Source organism: Rhineura floridana, chromosome 2 (genome assembly GCF_030035675.1).
Source record: "Rhineura floridana isolate rRhiFlo1 chromosome 2, rRhiFlo1.hap2, whole genome shotgun sequence".
Classification (NCBI taxonomy): domain Eukaryota; kingdom Metazoa; phylum Chordata; class Lepidosauria; order Squamata; family Rhineuridae; genus Rhineura; species Rhineura floridana.
Window position 1 is genome coordinate 123,990,210 of NC_084481.1, and position 12,733 is coordinate 124,002,942.

Here is a 12,733-nt window from a genome sequence, read left to right on the forward strand (position 1 = left end):
ATAAATAAATCTACACAGAATGTGGGTGATTGGTAATCTGACCAACTGGGATTATCAACGTGACCAAACTGCTGTTACATTCACTTTTAGTTGGGTTTGTTGGCCCTCATTGTCCTATGTGTTATCATGCAGACAGATTTGATTTAAAAGGTGGGCATTGTGGCATGATCATGTGTGATCCCCAATTGGCTGTGCTGTGATGGTTCCAGGGAGACAGAAGCCCTAGCCAGATTTTTTTAAATGTCAAGGAAGGAAAGGTGAGTGAGCAACAGTGAGAAGGCCAGAACACAGAGGCAGTGTACATGTGTTGCATGCAAAAGGTACCAAATTCAATCTCTCACTTCTCAAGGTAGAGCTGGTTCCCCTTCTATAACACTGCAAAGTTACTGCCAGGACAATACTAAGCCAGATGTACCAATGGTCTGAATAATATCAGGCAGGTTCTTAACAGTCAACCTTCAAAAGAAGATGAACAATACCCTACCGTGGCATATTTCTGGATAAAAAATTAAAATAGTTGAAATTGTAGCACAGCCTTTGGTCATGGTATCAAGGGAATTTTAATCAGAGCCAGTGAAAGGGCTCCTTGCCACCTGGTTTGATCTGAGAACTTGTGTGGTGTAGCAGTTAGAGTACTGGGCTAGGACTGGAGGGCATCATATTCGACTCCTCACTCAGCCATGAAGCTCTCTAGGTGACCTTGGACCAGCCACCATCTCTCAACCTAATCTACCATGCTCTCTGTCATGAGCCCTGCTGGAGGAGGATGGACCAACGAGAACAAAGCGGTGGAGGAGGGCTTAGAGTGGGATGGTCAAGCTGGTGAGGGGCCGAGCAGGGAGTTGGACAGAAGGCTCTGAACTTTGACAGCTCAACCCCAGCAGCTCCAGACAGCCCTGTGGAGAGTCAACCTGACCAGCTGGTTGTTTCCCAGCCAGAAGCTCCCCCTCTCCCTGTGCCCGCGTTGTCCCCAGGCAGCCCTCCCTCTGAGGGGGAAGACGGGACAATGACAGGGGCTATGCCTTCATGGAGGGGGGGCTGCTGTACCATTATGAAATTCAACAGGCGCAGTTGAGGTGGAGTCTTCGCCTGCACACATGCACACTCCCAGCAGTAACAATTAGCACATGCAAGCAGGCTGCCCACCCAGCCTTACTTAAGCCATGTGGGGGGGAGTAGTTGCTGAGTCAACATCTTAGCGCAGCGAAGTTGTGCCTAGTTAGACCTAGAGAGATGCTGAATTCTGAGTAAGCCGTAGATAGATTCATGAAGTGCACTGAATTGAAACTTCCTCTTACTTCAATAAAAGAAAAATCACAGCAATTGTCTGAGCCCGAGTTCTTCCAGTTCAGGTAGGACACTCTGTGTATGCTTCTCTGTATGTTAATATTTCATGGGTGTACAACCCCTCCATGCTACCTCATGAGGAAAGGAGAGACAGGATCTTTTCATACCAATGCAGACACACAATCCAGTCTACTATATTCAAATATTCTTATACCCACTATACATGTAGTATACACTCACAACTGAATACTAATGTGTATGTAGTCGTGGATGAGATACAACCGGCCCAACTTCTGGTGACATACTCAAAACAGCTGAAGTTTCTCAATGAAAGTTTACAACCCCAGAAAACACTCGTTAATGCAAGAAAGGCAACCTTCTAATCTATTTTGTTGAATTCATATCACAGAAACATAAAAAACTGGGCTTTTATCTTTACCTTGCCATACAGTTCTATCCAGTCACAAGAACAGAAAATCAATTTCATTTGACTGAAGAAATAATTTTTATGAACTGTAATTTTTAAAAATTACATAGGGATATAGACTATTTTCTCCCACTGAAATCACATGCTATTATGTTTCAGATTATATTGGTTACAAAGTTAAAGCTTATACCCTGCTATAAATAAAATTTAGTCTATTTGATTTAAGTTGCTGAATACTACTGGAATGATCCAAGGGCTAAAGCGCCTCTCAGAAATGCAAAATATTTCAAATCCAGAGAAAAACTGAAAAAGAGAGATGTTCTCTTGATGTATTTATTTCAGTGTGTGCCTTTCTAGCTACCCTCTCCATCTCACATGAAAATTAATTTAATAGACCATGCAATATTGCCATGGTGTGGGTGGACATTCAGGGCTCATCCTCATGGAAGCATTTCTTCGTAGTAACGACGCTGCTTCTAACTCTGTTTTTGATTTGCACCATCTGCACTCTGTTTTCTATGCACATGGAGGCATTCCTCCCAGAAGGATTAAACATGATGTTTTCTATTGACCCCACCCACTAATTTTACATTTCAACTCCCTGTGGTTGCTAGGGAACAGGGCATGCGCTTTTTGGCAGTAGATTCCATTAAAAAAAAGGAGCTGTTGCAGCTGCTTTCTGCTGGAGGGGAGGAGGGGACTGCAGCAACGGGGGTTGGTGGAAGAGAAGCTTTCATGACAACCCTCCTTCCCCAGTAGCAGAAAAGGAAGGAGATGGAAGAAGGGCAGTTTGAGCTTTTATTTCTTTATTTCTGCTACTGCAGCCAACCCAAAAAGGGCTGGGGGGGGGAGTTGGGAGACACATGGATGATGATGCTGAACCAGGACAAGGAGCAGCCAGGGGATCCTCACAGCCTCGCTAGGGGACAGATGCAAGATTGGGGAGGAAAGGGGTGGTTTGCCCATCTACTATGGAAGTCACGCCCAGCAGGCATGAGTGGAGGGGGTGTCTGTGTGCTGACTGCAGGAGGTAGGTGGAGGAAGCCCCTCCAGTGGAAATGGTTTTTAAAGCATATAAAACTTTCCTTTAACTTTAATGTGTCATTGGACACCCACACACACTGCCCGCCCGCTTGCCTGTCAGTTGGGCAACCCAACAGCCATCCTCCCTCTCTCACCCTGCCCACTTGCCACACCTACCACCTCTGAAGGCACCATTCATCCCCCAAGAAGTGGGGCTGTTTTGTTGAAGTACTGCCACCAAACAGCTGCAGTACGCTGTCTGCCCCATAGCAGCTGTTTGCATCAGCACCAACATAAAAAAACACAAGCTGAACTGAAGCAGAGCAACCAAAATTTGCTTCGTAAAGCACAGGAAACCAAATGAAATTCAGGGAGGAAATAGTGGGTGTGGATAGGGGAGGCGCAAAAAATGACGGATCAACACTCCCAATTAAAAACATTGCATCAAAGCATGTGCAACCACTTGTGGAGCATTTTGGATACATAGTATTCAAATGTTTCATATTATCAGCAGACAGAGTTACTCTGAATTTAGAAGGGAAAAGCATCGTAATAGCTGCTGTTTACAGGTAACATCATGTGAACTGAGCAAATTAACAAAGGATACGAGGAGCAGCAAACACACAGTAAGCCACCATGTGAATAAGCCCTCAGCTTCTTATTCCGCATAAGGATGGATGCCAATCTCCACAAATATTCTTCCATGTATTCAAACTGCTGTTTTTTCCTATTACACCATAAAAAGGTAACTAGGATTAACTGAGGACACTCAGTGTACTCATCCTCAAGTAAACAGCTAAACTACGCTCAGAACGAGAGAGAGGGAGAGAGATGCCAAAGTGCAAGGCATTTATTCCTCTGTGACAGCTGAAGCTAAAAATAATGTGGCCTTTCCCAGCATCTGGAACCATCAAGACATTTCAAAGTAGACTGATGTAATCAGTGAGTGCATATTCTCTGCTTCAAGGCAAAAAGTACACACACAATAATTATTAAAAGTTATTAATCACTTATTTTTTACAAGCAAACCAAGAATAATTAAAATCAATCAGGAATTTATTTATTTACTTATTAAGAGATTTCTATACCTCCCTTTAACAAAAATGGCCACAGGATGGTTTGCAAATAAATAAATGAATAAATGCATCCATCCATCCATCCATACACACACACACATTTCAGTTTATGCCAAGAGTAACCTAGCTATAACTGCCAAACTCTTTCTGAAGTTCCTAAAGAATTCTGATGGAGCTCAGAATAAGCAAGCTCTCTATGCAAATGCCATGCAAATTCAGTGAGCAACAATAATCTATGTGCCAAGAAACAAGGGTAGCAGCTACATCCTACCCAGTGAGCCACTTCTCCCTGGATGAACACCAAATGTTCTGGATTAAGGGGAAACTGCTTTTAGGGGTGATCCTACTTGTTCTCAAAACTCTAGGATGTAGACTACTATCGTGCCAGCTTTACAGATGGGTAACTGAGCTTGTGGTCCTATACAAACCTTGGAGTAAATTCCGTTGAATCAAGTGGGGTTTACTTTTCTGCAGACATGTACAGGATTGCACTGTGAGACAAAATCCCAGTCTATGACTGAGCCAGGTTTTGGAAGCAGACCTTTCAGACCCAATTGCCGCATTGTACTTGCTGGCCACAGTGGCTCAATACCATTATGTAGTCTGCTATATAACTTAAATCTCCTTCTGATACACTTATAGTTAAACTGGGAAAATATTAGATTTCAGCTTTTTAAAATGGAAAGAACACCCCCTCCCCATAACCCACAAATATAACCCATCTGTCTTCTCAAACACACAGCTGAGGTCCAATTTCAATGTAATATTTCCCATTTGCATAGCCAATTTTGGATGCTGCTGCAAGAGCAAATATAAGTAGAACACTTATTTTGCAATAGGTTGTCTTGTCACTTTTCTAGGGATACTCCTGTTAATAGAACCTTACAGTAGTCCATGGTTTTTGCTGAAAGTGTTGCCCGATTAGAGAACTGACAAAACAATGTTACTGATCCCTAAATGGAATGGCTACGGAGGGCCCCCTGAATAGTCAATTCAACTGCAGGGGTGGAGTTTGAGATGAATAATGTTCTGAATCTAGATAGAGAAGGACAGGGAAAGCCAAGTTTCCTGAAGGCAAAGCAGCTTGGAGTGCAGACTCCTTCCTAGAGATCTGATCTGGAGTAACAGATCTGTTGCCTTGCCTATTTGCCTCCATTTATGTTTTGTCTACATATTTGTAAATAAAGCAAATATTACAAAGATACTGTATTCTTCAATACTCTCTCGCACAAAGGAAACATAGCGCAATCCATGGAACTTCTCAAAGCTCAAAAAAAATCAGAAGCACATTTCACTCATTTGTTGCATACAGACTTCATGCTGATGCCGCACATTTCGTTTTGTGTGACAATATTTTGTTTCTTGCATGTATATTATTGACAGCACAATCTTATGCCTGTCTACTCAGTAGTAAGTCCCACTTAGTTCAATGAGACTTACGCCTAGAACAGTGTACATAAGACTGCAGCCTAGGGGGATTTTATTCTCAATCCTCCCTCTTTAAACAAATGTGCCATTAAATATATCCAGCATAGCTGTTTTTTTTCTACTGATGTTACTTAGACTAGATTTCATCCCACTGAAGCAGTGACAGGGTTTTTAGTAAGGAATAGATAAGGACCAACATTACTCATGCCAGAATATACCCTGTGCCAAAACAATTTGCAGGAGGGAAACCCAAATTCTAAATTCAAAATTACACACATTTATATAGATTCACTGGCTATATAGAATTCAATCTAATTGCAGTATTTGTGGTTTCATAAAATATTTTGAGTAGGAAAAGACAGAAGAAAAGATGTGTGCCAGTGTGATTATATTCCCACGCATGGAGTTTTGTTTCAGCACGGAAGTGCCAAAAATCTGGTTGACATATCATGTAACGGTCAATGACAAACAAAATTACATGGCAGTAATGGAAGGGAGGAAGGTCTATGAAGTCAGTTGTAAAGATGTCAGCCCCAACATTTCAGGTGGTACAATGGAGCTTTTCCATCCCTTTTCCCCTACTCCAGCTCCAGGTCTTGAGGAGACCTTCACGAAAAGCCTGGGATTGGAGGCTGCAATGGGAAGGTGAAATCAGCATAAAGTGGTTGGAAGAACCTTGCGTAAATGGACCTCTGCATCTTCCTGTGTGGCTCACAAAAAATAATGGAGTAAAATACAGCATGTTAAAACAACACAATAAAATACAGCCTATTTTTCCCTTTCCAGCAGACCTAGCAATAAAACCATTGGCAGTGCAGATATACAATAAATCACAACATTGAGAACCTACATTTTAAGATCAGAAGTTATTTAAAAGGCCTGGTTGAATTCATCTGGTGCCTAAAAGGCCATAAAAAAGGCATCACCCTCTGGGAATTCTATTCCATAGCCAGGGTGCCATAACCAAAAAGGAACAGCAACATGTCCAATGACATTCACTGTTGCGTCATACCATGCCCACTGGCATGAATGAAATTTAGTGCGACATGGTGATATTGCATATTGGTCAAAAAACAGTTCCATAATGCAATAGGTACTGCAATGTGAAAGGAATGTTAGAAATCAGAGCAGAAGCTCTACCATTTTAATCAGTAAAACTAACACAATGAGCCCCATATCTGTATGCAACCTTGGAATAGGGCATTGCAGAAAATCTAAAATGAAGCTCACCAATGTGACATAGCTTTCAAGAGTTCCACTAAGTTTAAACCCACCTACCCAAAATCATCCCACCTTCTCAGACTGGCCTCCTTTCATAGCAAATAGGCAGGTGTATATGCGCATCAGACACCATCCTGTTAGTTTTTCTGCAGCCAGCCCCTTTCAATTTGCCACTCTCCATACCACCCACACCACGGAGGAGGAGACGTAACAGCCTCTCCGAGCAGGGCCAGACCACAGAGGAGGAACAGGAAGACGAGGCGCCACACTGAGGGACAAGAGACAGATGGGGGTCAGAATTAATCAGATATTCACGCACCCCAGCTTACAGCCTATCTCTTGCCTCATGGTGTGGCACCTCCTCTTCCTGCTTCACTTCTCCACAGTCTGGCGCTGAAGTGGAGGATATTGCCACAGCCTCTACTTATCACCAGTGGGTGGGTGGGTGTCTGCCTGGAGGAATGTCTCCCTCACTTGCCATCCACACCGCTTGCTTCTGCCCACATCCCACCCCAAAACAATTGCGGCAACCAAGACAGGACTGGTATGTGAGAGAGTTATTGGGAGACTCCTATTTCCCTCACAGAGCTACAATTATCAAAGCGGTTTAACAGTCAGTGACTCTTTGCAGAAAGCTCCAAGAACTGTAGTCCTATGAGGGGAACAGAGGTTGCCTAACAACTCTCAGCACCCTTCACAAATGACACTTTCTCAGGATTCTTTGGGAGAAGCCATGATTGCTTAAAGTGGAATAATAGTAGAATAAATGTATGGTGTGAACGTGGCCATAGTTTTCAGTCTGCCTCCTTTCCTTAGTTCACAAATCAAAGCACAAAAATGATGGCTGCAAATTTTACAAGCATCCCTATTCAAGGCTTGAACCAAGTATGTGCAACTGTATTTAAGCCAGGCTACTGAGGCTGCTTTCACACTGCATTTATTCCATTATTCCAATAGTTTATTATCTGGTAATTTGCGCATTTCAATTGATCTTTCACACGACATAAATGCTAGTTCCAGAAAGCTAGTGGAATATAGTGGAAATTTAGCGCTCATCTCCATGATAAATGATGCCAGAAACAAGTCTTTTGCAAGCTTAGGAACCTGGAAAATTGTGGGATTTTTGCACTTGCTACAGCCGCTCATGTGACAGGCATTCAGACATACAATGTCTACTTGTCCTTTCGGCACACGTCAATTTTTTTTTGCCTGATGAAAACTACTGCTATTCCGGCATAGGTGTGGGAAGCAGCTTCTCCTTCCTCCTTTTCCCATACACACCCCTGTGTCCAGACACCCCACAAAAAGAATGTCAGCTGCTAAAGGGAAAGGAGTCAGACGGTACCGGGACAAGATCTTAGACCTCCTACATAGTGAGGAACTACAGTGTGAATGTGTATCATGCGTGAGGGAAGAAAACAAGACGTTCATTCCAGCAGTGTGAAAGATATTTGCACGAAATGCCGGTATATCAAGCTTAGCCACAGTTCCTTAACGCAACAGGTACTGCAGTGTGAAAGTAATTTTAGGCTACCATTTTAATCCTCAACACAGACCCAATAAGCCCCATAAAGCAGTCTGAGGCTCCTTGGAATGCAGCAGAACCTGAACCAACAGCTGGACCTTCCAGGAGGCTGCAGAACAGGACTTACCATCGTTGCCCTTCCCAGCATTTTTCTTTTGCTGCTGTTGGTCTCCTCTGGAGGAGAGAAGAGGAAGCCAGCTGTCAGTGAGAAGATCCCTCCACTCTGAACCATAGTTAAGCCAGGCTGCTGAGGCTCTTTGGACCTGGAGCTCTACTGTCCATTAGCTGGCTATCTTTGTTGTACATATGTATTTAAGTCTAGATTACTTCTTTAATATTGGATTTATTCTGTGTTTGTTAAACTGTTGCTTTTTTTGTCCTGTTTGAATTTATTGTTACATTTTGTAAACTTCTCTCCCCTACCCCAGTGCTTCTAAGTTGATCTTTTGACTGTTTGTTGTAAGCTGCTTTATTGCAGAAAGGTGGCATATAAATAAGATCAGTCAATCAACTCCAATAAATAATTTGCCTTTATTGCCTAGATACTCAATTGTTTTTTATGTATGTAATTGTTTTAACTGTTTTTATATAATTATTATATGTGCAATTGTTTTAGATGTTCTATTGTGCTGTGAAGTTGCTTCTAAATGTTTCTTAGGAAGCAATCCATACATTTTATTATTATTATCATCACCACCACCACCACCACCACCACAACAACAATAATAACAGTATCAAGAAAGAAGTGCCATATAATAAAATGGAGTACCAATAAAATTAATACGTTCCATCCAAAACAAAAGTGTACAGTATGGGTGAAATAGTGTCTCTCATCAAAATCAGCAGCTAGGGAATTCCTATAAAAAATTAAGAGGGGGCAACAAGGAATCCTTGGGGGTACTTTGTATATTAACTGCCCTTGTAGCCTCATTCTAATATTTGACTCATAGTGACAGTGAAGGACTCTGCAGATATGACACTCTTTGATCAATATCAGCTGTCAGCAATTTCATCTAGAGGCTGTTCCTGTAAATATTTTTATATTTTGATCTTAGACTTACAAAGGCTACATAAAATTTTCTGTTACTTGGTGAGGAATATTTATGAATCTCACATAAGAGTGCAGAGCAAGTATCAAAGCAATTAAAAATTATCTGTTCCCCGGCAAAATATTATTTGCTTCAGCCCAGACTTCTCATTTTCTTAACAGATACCTAATATAGATTTTGCAGCTCTATCTAGAAAATACCAGTTAATCATTCTGAGGTTTATATTTATTTTCATATTTAATTAGATATTTAAATAAAATTCCATTCAGGATGTTTTCCCAAAGCTTCAATTTCAGTAAGTTCCCCAGCCTTGCTTCATATTACCAGACCTCTGGCATTCAGCTACCACCACGTCCAGCTGCATCAAGCCAGTTTGGTTTCTCTTCTGTGTCCTTGTAGTATATGTGCAGTAGAGTATTCTTGAGCAAGGTAGCACTATCAGAATCTGTGGTACAACTCTCTGGGTTTCAGCAAAACATATTAATAAGAAACTATGCTGCCTGAAGGCACAAGAGAATTTTCCACTGAGCATGCTCCAGATGGCCTAAGCTACAAATGACTGACACCCGAGAGCAGATTCAACAGACAGTACGTATGCAGAAGAGAGAAACAAATGGAAGAGGAAATACTGATGTTTAGATAAGCTGAAGTACAAGCTGAACTATTCCCCATCTATGTTGGGGAATGACCTACTAGCTTTGTTTTACATCAAAAACTTAGATCTAGGTCTCCAAACATAATACCTATATCACAGTGCCCTCAGACACGCTTCCTTGCCACGTTCCCTAACAATAACAATTTTAGTTTTTGTTTACACTGAGATTTTTAAAAAAACTTGTTTTTGTTTGGTTACCAGTATTGTCTGTTTTATTTGCTGAGAAGACATGTTTTGTTGCATAGGAAGTACTGAGCATCACCAGTTTTTCTTCTGTGAAATGGGCATTTTGTGGTAGCCCTGACAGTTTCTTAAGATTTCCAGATGTGAGACCCAAAAAAGTTGAGGACCCATGACCTAGATGATGTGTTAGTTTTATCAGGACAGCACCAGTTCCCCAAAATATCAACACCAAACTATTGTGAGAGAGTGGTAGGCCCAGTTCTGATTTGCTTCCACAGGAAGACATCTGGAGTTATTTCCTTGGGCTAGGTGTGCAGAACATTTGGCTCTCCAAATGCTGCTGCATTACAATTCCTATAAGCCCCAGGAAGCATGGCCAATGGCTAGGGATGGTGGGAGTTGTTGTTCGGCAACTTCTGGAGGGCCAAAAGTTCTTCACACTTGCCTTGGGCGTACATGTAAAAATATAGTATTTGAATAAAACTAGACACATCATCTAGCCACTATGATTTGTTCAGAAAGCTGATATAATGTAGGAACACAGGAAGCTGCCTTATACAAAGTCAGATCATTGGTCCATCTAGCTCAATACTATCTGCACTAAACGGCAACAGCTCTCCAGGTTTTCAGACAGGGGTCTTTCCCAGTCCTGCCTGGATATACCAGGGACTGAATCTGGGACCTTCTGCATGCAGAGCAGGTGCTTTACCACTGATCTGTGGCCCTTAATCGGGGCTTTGGTATTGGAGCTGGAAGAGGGAACTCAGGGTGCAGATCCATAATCAACCATTAAGCTCAATGGACCGCACTCTTAACAAATTTAATAGGGATTACGCAGATGGGAGTTAGTGGATAAAGGAGTTTTATACCCCACACCTCCAGGGTGAGAGCCAGCTCTGGTATAGAACTGGGCCTCTTTCAGGTGAGAGATGGGAGCGGAATATTTGGGTGGGTGTAGTACATGAGTCCATTAGTGTTTCAGAGATGGGGAGAATCTCTTATATATGTATACTTGGCAGCAATCCTTTGTATGATAATCTTTTTAGTTATAATATTGTTGAGCATGACTGTTTTGTGCATGACTATTTTTGTGTATGAGTGGTTGCTTGATAGAGATGACATAGTGAATGGTTGCAGAGAGTTATGAGAATGGCTGGTAAAAGTGAGATTGGCTGAGTGATTGTATGAATAGTATGCTTTGGTTGGTTCAGATTCTACATTTTGCTTCCTTATAACGCTCTTTGATGTTACTGATAATGTTATTATGGATATGGATACTATTTATGTTTTTTAAAATTGTAAACTGAGTGTGTGTGTGTGTGTGTGTGTGTGTGTACATGCGCTCATACACACACTATAAACTGCTTCAAGATCTACAGATAGTAAGTAGTCTATAAATGGAAATATTAAAACTAAAAAAAATGCCAAAAGTAGGAACTTGTAAACATTTTGTTTTACAGTTTGGCCCATAACTGATTAAAACAAATTTTCCATGAGTAGGAATGATCCACACTCAAAATGAGGGTACACATGGATATTTCCTTTTCCTTAATGACAGTGAGCACCTATTTACCTGCAGTCTTTGGGTTCATAACCTCTGACTGTTCACAACTTTCATTTGTTTCATTCACCACCAACTCTCTCCTTGGTATCTGACAATGCAATCGTATACATGTCTACTAAAAAAAAAGTCCCACTGAGTCCAAAGGACCTTTCTCCCAGTTAAGTGGATGCAGGACTGCAGCCTAAACCTATGCTTCTATAAAATAATTCCATCTAAAGGCTTAAGCAGACTCTGATTTGAAACATGTTATCAGTTTACACACCCATATACAATCCCTCTGTCCGCTATTCAGTGCCTCCAGACAGACTTTTTGCTACACAAACAGTTCTCTTTTGCCTAGGAAAGTTTATGTAATTTAGTATACAGCAATGACTTGTACCTTAAGCAAAAATAAACAGTCTGACAGGCAGGCCCACAAAGTTGTTCAGTGTGCCGAAGCTTGTGCATAAATGGGCCACTATGCTATCATCATCAACAAGAGCCAATGTTCATTCCTTAACTGTTGACACTTAGTATTTGGGCAAACATGGTCCAGAATACACAGTCTACTCCTCCATAAACTTTAAAATTAATCTCAAAGCTGCTGTTATAGATATATTTATACGACAGTCTCTAAAGCAGTACATTAATTGTGTCATGACCCAATAAGTAGTGGATGAGAAGTATTTTATTTATTTTATTTTATTTTTATTATTCAATTTATATACCGCCCTTAGCGAAATAGCTCTCAGGGCGGTGAACAAACAAAATAAAATACAATATATCATAATAAAAATACAAAAACATATACAAACAAACAACGAAAAGCACAGCAAAAACAAAATAAATACTACAAAAATTAAAATACAGATTAAAAGATTTAATAAGTTAAGAAGATTAAAATGCCTGGGAGCATAAAAAGGTCTTTACCTGGCGCCGAAAAGATGGAAGTGTAGGCGCCAGGCGTACCTCTTCGGGGAGGCTGTTCCACAACTCAGGGGCCACTACAGAAAAGGCCCTAGATCTCGTAACCACCCGATGGGTTGGTACCCGGAGGAGGGCCTTAGATTCTGAACGAAGTGAACGGGTAGGTTCATAGCGAGAGAGGCGTTCCACAAGGTATTGAGGTCCCACACCGTGTAAGGCTTTATAGGTCAAAACCAGCACCTTGAATCTCGCCTGGAAGCAAATAGGAAGCCAGTGCAGACGCGCCAGGACAGGTGTTATATGCGAAGACCGACTGGTCCTCGTCAATAATCTGGCAGCTGCGTTCTGCACCAGCTGAAGCTTCCGAACTGTCTTCAAGGGCAGCCCTA

At 41.5% G+C, this 12,733-nt stretch overlaps 1 protein-coding gene and 1 long non-coding RNA gene across 4 annotated transcripts in view; both read right to left on the bottom strand.

The window, feature by feature from the left end:
- The window catches only part of GALNT18 (polypeptide N-acetylgalactosaminyltransferase 18), a 459,245-nt gene that overhangs the window by 329,166 nt on the left and 117,346 nt on the right, over positions 1-12,733 (bottom strand). The window lies entirely within an intron of this gene.
- LOC133378300 (uncharacterized) lies at positions 3,831-9,532 on the bottom strand. The gene is made up of 3 exons (XR_009760943.1): positions 9,366-9,532; positions 8,115-8,161; positions 3,831-5,873 (listed from the first exon to the last, which is right to left on the bottom strand). It is a non-coding gene; the product is annotated as an uncharacterized LOC133378300 (long non-coding RNA).